We start from the raw sequence: 7,489 nt of genomic DNA on the forward strand, positions 1-7,489 counted from the left end.
AAACTAAATTAAGTAAAAGAAATGAAAGAATACAGTAGAAATCAATGAAGCAGAAAATAACAGAATTCAATGAAATCATAAACTGATTCTTTGAAATAATCAAGGAAAAAAAAAGACTGGGGGAAAAAGAAGGCACAAATTCACTATCAGGAATCAGAGATACAGCACACTCCAAATGCTATGGTTATTAATTAAGAGAATATCATGAAAAACTTTATGGCAATAAATTCTACAACTTAGATAAAACAGAAAAAAATAATTTCAAACTGTCAAAATTCACTCAAAAAATAGCCATTTAGGGGCCACTGGGTGGCTCAGTTGATTAAGCATTTGACTTTTGATTTTAGCTCAGGTCATGGTCTCAGGATTGTAAAATCGAGCCCCATGTCAGGCTCCACACTGAGCATGGAGCCTGCTTAATATTCTCTCTTTCCCTCTGCCAACCCCCAACCCCATCTCACCCTCCCTTAAAGAACAAGAAGAAATAGGAGGAGGAGGAAGGGGGGGGAGGGGGAGGGGAAGGAGGAGGATTGACGGAGGAAGAAGAGGAGAAATAGCCATTTAAATTAACTTTTAGAGAAACTGAATTTGTAGCTAACACCTACCCACAAGTAAAAATCCAGATCCAGATGGCTTCATTAGAAAAGTCCCCTAAATACTTAAGGAAGAAATAATCTCAACCCAAAACAAAACCTTACAGAAACGTGAGGAGAAGGAATATTTCCCAGCTCATTCTATTTTTTTTTAAAGATTTTATTTATTTATTTGACAGAGATCACAGGTAAACAGAGAGGCAGGCAGAGAGAGGGAGGGGGAAGCAGGCTCCCCACTGAGCAGAGAGCCTGATACGGGGCTTGATCCCAGGACCCTGAGATCATGACCTGAGCTGAAGACAGAGGCTTAATCCACTGAGCCACCCAGGCACCCCTTTCCCAGCTCATTCTATAAGGCTATCATTACTCTACTATTTTTATGCTGCAAGAAAAAGATAAGGCCAATATGCCTCAGGTAAATAAATGCAAAAATTCAAAACAAAATTTAGGCCAACAGAATCCAACAATATATGACGATCAAGTGGGATTCATTCATATATCCCAGAAATACACTGCTGGCTTAACATTTAAACAGTAATTAATATAATTCATAATATTTCAGACTGGAAAAAGAAACAGATAATCATTTCAATGGACACAAAAAAAATCACATGACAAAATCCCTTATCCACTCACGCTAAAAATTCTTAGCACACTGGGAATAGAAGAGGACTGTTGGCATTTACCAAAAACAAAGAAACTAACAAACCAACCTCCATTTAACAGTATACTTAGTGGTGAAAGCATTAACATTTTCTTCCTAAGATCAGGAAAAACATAAAGATGTTTGTCATTGCTTATATACAACTAGAGATTTTAGCAAGAGCAGGTAGGTGTATGTGTGTGTATGTGTGTATGTGTGTAGTGTGTGGAGAGGGATGAGGAGTTTAAAATAAATAAAAGGCATCAGTTTAGAAAGGAAGAGTTAAAACTGCCTTTGCAAATAATCTTACAGGATATGAAAACCTATATAGATAATCCAATGAGATCTACAACAAAAAACTAGAAATAATGAGTTTATTAGCAATGTTATAAGATCCAAGACCAACATACAATATATAAAAATAAATTATATTTCTATAAACTAGCAATAAATCAGAAATACAAATTTACAAAATAATGCCTTAAAACACATAAAAATATGAAATAGTTAGAAAATTAATGACAAAAAGTGTAAGACTTGTGAAATAAAAACTTAAAATATTGCATAAATTAAAGAAGATATCTGTACACAGAGAGGCTTACCTTGTTCATAGGTCAGAAAACACAATTGTGTTAAGATGTCAATTTTCCCCAAATTGATATAATTCAACATATCCCAAACAAGATCCTAGCCAGATTTTTGTATTAAATTGAAAGCTGATTCTAAAACTCATGTAGAAACGCGAAGGGCCTAATTTAAGCAAAACAATTTTGAAAAAGAACAAAGTTGTAGGGCTGGCTCAGACAGAGATAGGCAAATAGATCAATGGAACAAAATAGATATTCCAAAAAAAGACACACACATATATGGGCAATTGATTTTTTTTAAGGAAAAAAGATAATTCAGTTTTTAACAATTGGTGCCAGATTGTTGTGATGAGCACTGGGTGTTGTATGTAAGGGATAAATCACTAAATTCTGAACATGAAACCAATTTACCATATAGGTTAACAAATTTGAATTTAAATAAAACCTTGAAATTAAAAAAAATTGATGCTGGAACAATTGAAAATCAATATACAAACAAAAGACAGTTGAGCCATGCTTTAATCCACATATAAAAATTACTCAAAATGGATCATAGACCTAAATTCTAAAAAATTAAAACTTTTAGAATAATGCATAAAAGAAAACTTCTGTGAGCTTGGTGTAAACAAAGACTTCTTAGTATGATACTGATAAAGCATAATCCACAAAAGAACAAAATGACAAATTCAATTTCATCAAAATTTAAAACTTCTATTAAAAAGACCGTTAAAAAGAATGAAAAGACAAGCCACAGACTAGGAAAATATATCTGCAAGTCACCTATATGATAAAAAATTTGTATCTAGAACACATGACGAACTCTCACAACTCAACAAAAAAAAACCCTGAAAATTTGGCAAAAGATTAAGACAAGCACATCACTAATAAATATATATATATGGACTGCAATAAGCAAAAGATACTTAACATCATTAGTCATAAGAGAAATGCACATTAAAACCACAAAGATATACCATTAAATTTTATCAGAATGGGTAAAATTAAAAAAGCCTGCCCACAGAAAGTGGGAGACCTGAAAATCTCATGTACTGCTGATTGAAATGTAAATGATACAACCACTTTGGAAAACAGTTTGGCAGTTTCTTAAAAAGTTATACATATACCTCCCATATAGTCCAGGCGTTCCACACCTAGATATTCCCCAAAAGAAATGAAGGCATAAGTCCAGATATAATCTTGTATATGAATGTTCACAGCAGCTTTATTTATAAGAGCCAAAAACTAGATCTCAAATGTTCATCAATAGGGAAGTAAATTGTAGCACATCCATATAATGGAATATTCTCAACAAAGAAGAAAATGAACTATTAATACACAGAATACAAACGAATCCCTAAACTATGCTTAAAGAAGCACATACCATATGACCTATTTACATAAATATAGAAAATAAAAACCAATATATAATAACAGAAAGGAGATTAGTGCTTTCCCAGAAAATGAAGGCAGGGGTAGGGGCAGGGGCAGGAAGGAGGTATTATAAACAAGCACAAGGAAACTTTGGGACCTAATGGATAGTTTCCCTGTAATGTAGTGATGATTCCACTGGTATATTTACATGTCAAAAATTTACAGGGGTGCCTGGGTGGCTCAGTGGGTTAAAGCCTCTGCCTTCGGCTCAGGTCATGGTTCCAGGATCCTGGGATCGAGCCCCGCATCGGGCTCTCTGCTCAGCAGGGAGCCTGCTTCTACCTCTCTCTCTCTGCCTGCCTCTCTGCCTGCTTGTGATCTGTCTGTCAAAATAAATAAATAAAACCTTAAAAAAAAAAAAAACTTTACAAACTTATTTCAAGCATACTTGATATATATATACCTTATTATAAGTCAATTATACCTCAACAAAGCTCTAAAAGATAAAAAAGAAAAAAGGCCTCTAAAATGTTAGTATTCAGTGATTTTTTTTTTTTTAAAGATTTTATTTATTTATTTGACAGACAGAGATCACGAGTAGGTAGAGAGGCAGGCAGAGAGAGGGGAGGAAGCAGACTCCCCACGGAGCAGAGAGCCCGATGCGGGGCTCGATCCCAGAACCCTGGGATCATGACCTGAGCCGAAGGCAGAGGCTTTAACCCACTGAGCCACCCAGGCGCCCCAGTATTCAGTGATTTTTCACTTGAATCACCAAACACATGTACATTGAAAATGTTCATTTTCGGGCACCTGGGAGGCTCAGTCGGCTAGATGGCCGACTCTTGATTTGGCTCAGGTCATGATCTTGGGGTCCTGAGATTGAGCCCCAAGTCAGGCTCTGCGCTAAACTGGGAGTCTGCTTGAGGATTTTTTTCTGCCCCTCCCCCTGCTTGCATACTCTCTCTCTTAAATAAATAAATCTTTTTTTAAAAAATGTTCATTTTCATTCCAAAGATACTATTTGCCAAGCTCATCTTTCAGATTTTGACATAAAAGACTCTAGCACTGAAAAATGTTAGAATCCCATACATTGTCATTTATTTTAACTGAAGTCCTCTAGTTTTCATAATCATTACAAGCAATCAGCAAGGAATGGAACTATTATTTATTCATTCGAAAAATACTTATTGAGTGTTCAGTCTGTGCCAGGTACTAAGATAACAAGATAAATAAAAATGAGTCACCAACATCAAGGACATCATGGTCTTGTGGGGAAGACAGGCATTTTTGAAGCTGACATTCAAAAGATGTGGCAGGTACAATAATAAAGATATGCAGAGGTGTGTTCAAGGCATACTGTGACCAAGGAGGAGGCATACCTAATGAGTTGTGGGTAAGAAACAATGCAGGGTAAGGGAAGAACAGCTTTCCAAAGGAAGAAACTTCTAAACTACATGTAAACAGTAACATTAAGAAAACAAGATAGGGATAACTCCTTGGCTCAGCTGGTTAAGCATCTGCCTTCGACTCAGGTCATGATCCCAGGGTCCTGGGATGGAGACCCCCAACAGACTCCCTGTACAGTGGGCAGCCTGCCTCTCCCTCTCCCTGTGCCTGCAGTCCCTTTTGCTTGTGCTCTCGCTCTGTCAAATAAATAAAATCTTTAAAAATAAGTAAATAAACATGATAAAAATAAAATAAAATGATAATTCAGTTACAAAGAAAAATCTTCTCCTTTTAGGACCTACTGACAAACGTTCCAGGACTGGACAGACGTCAGTATAAATATAAGGAGAATATATAGTAATGATATGCTCCTTCAAAAGTAAAGAGAAGGAAATGATTCTGAAAGGTGTTACCTGTGTGCATATCATACTTCCAAAATATTAAAATATTTTAGCAAAATGATAAAATGTTAAGACTCTAGAAAAGAATCTGAAAGTATAGGTTTTTATAAATAGCTTTAATAAATAATTCACTTTTTTATTCATGAGAAAGTAACAGAATAGGTAAATAATGGGGCTAGGACAGAGAATGCACCTGTATGCTGGTCTCATTATTTTGATTACTTAGGATAATCAATTCATTAAAGAACATATTCATTCTAAATTTTACTACCAATAGACTCATGCTTAACTTTTTACAATTATTATAGCCCTTGAGGAGTTCCACAAGAATTGGAACTTCATGAAGGTAAATAAGAATAGTAATGGAAGTATTTTAACACAATTTGGATTGAATGTAATTTAATTATTCTATTATTATGGTATCCATCAAAATAACAGAACTGTAGCTGATCTCATCAAGGTCAACCACAGGAATAAGCCAAGATGAAAACTAGAATTTAACACTGTTTTAACAGAGGACATTTAAAAGATTAATAATTCCAACCTTGAATATTGAAGAGATCCCATCTAAATATACAGATAGCCAAATAATCCTTTCCTTTACCCAATTTTAAGATGTACCTGTGTTGATATATATAATAAATATACACACATACATACATACACACACTTATACACACATATGCACACACACAATATAAGCTGGCATCAATGAATATGTACATTTGTTGGGGTATATGTTTATATATGTATATATTTATATTTATATATGTATATATAATATACACAATCAGCTGGCATCAATGAATACATACCTTTAACATGAAGAGAGAAATCTCTGTCCCACAATCAAGGCAAAGGAAAAATAAATCTTTACAGTTTGATGATCATGCAAATAGCCAAGAAATGAGTCAAATATTATCAACATCTAATATCAATATGGAGAAAGCCAAATTGCTAATGGAAGTTACATTTTCTTCTTGGCATTTTTAGTGCTTCAAGAGTGTTCAATATTTTTATACTATATCAAATGAGAAAACCTCAGGTAGTAGAGACTGTAGGCACAGACACTGAGCTGAGAAACACTGAGAGATATCTAATGAGGTTACGGAACAAATCAACACAGCTTGCCTGCTGACTATTCATTAGCCACCTTAAAAGAGCCAGAGGGGCCACGTCTTCCTGCCAACAGCTGCTGAACCAAAAGAAAGTATCACTGAAGTTCAAGAACACAAACATCATACAATCAGAAAATGTCAGAGCTGGAAAGGCTTGAAGAGGTCACACAGTAACTATGCTTACAAATCTGTAGACCGTGGTTACACTTCAGTGATTCTATGAACTTCCTGAACTTGTAAGCAGAGTTTTGTGCAGACATAGAGAAGAACCACTTATCATCTAGTTCAATCACTTCATTTAATGGATGGGGAAACAGTTCCATTGAAACTGAGTCACAGCTCACAAGTACTAAATTGGAGACGGGATCTCTTGAGTCCCAGCTATTTGTTTTTGCTATCACACCAAGCTGTCTCTTATTAAGTATTAAAAAATCTTAACTGCAGCAGAAAAAGACAGACAGCTGCAATCCCTAATCCCAAATTTTCTAAAATATTCAATATCCCCTGTGTAACCACTCAATAAACTCTCCGTCAGTCCATTTATACTGCTCTTCCTGTCAAAGTGCCAAACACAACCTGTGTGATATCTGCGTTCTGGCAGCCCTTGCAAGTGGATCGATATCTGACACCAGTAGCTCATGCCCTACTGGCATCTCAGAAACTGAACACAGTCTGCCAGAACACTCAAGGAAGAAATTAGAAGATACAAAAGCTTTTGAGAATATAAGTGTTTCAAGGACAAAGCTATGAAGTAACTTATACTGTCTTGTGTATACTTGATGCTCAGCAAATGTTTGTTGAACTGAACTGATGCATAGAACTATCTAACAAATGGCCACTCTGACCATTCCCAAATGAGGAAAAATTCATACTTAAGAATCGTCTCTCTTGTGAATATACTAAGGCAATTTTTTTAAGCTAGCTTTCCTTGAGAAACTCCATATATACTGATCAATCTTCCGGTTGTTCCAAAATAGCTCTGAATTTAAAAGTAGATGTCAGGGTTTTACAAGTTCAATAAATTAATAAGACTTTCAGTGTTGCTGCCATATATAATCAGATAGATAGATATAGATATATAAACATAGATATAGATATCACTTATCTATATAAGATATTTTGGCTAACTAATAAGAATCTCTCAAATTAATAACACTATTACATTAACTTTTAGTGTTTTAAAATGGTTTAACAGTAGTCTTTGGGGTCTAATAACATATTGCTGACTCAGGCAAGCTGCCACTGGAATGAACGTGAGTATGTACATAGTAAATTCTCCATCTCAAATCTAAATAAAGTGTTTTCCCTGCAAAACCTGCTTCTTTCCCTA

This window comes from Enhydra lutris, unplaced genomic scaffold (genome assembly GCF_002288905.1).
Source record: "Enhydra lutris kenyoni isolate GAN:26980312 unplaced genomic scaffold, ASM228890v2 scaffoldscaffold2, whole genome shotgun sequence".
Taxonomy (NCBI): Eukaryota; Metazoa; Chordata; class Mammalia; order Carnivora; family Mustelidae; genus Enhydra; species Enhydra lutris.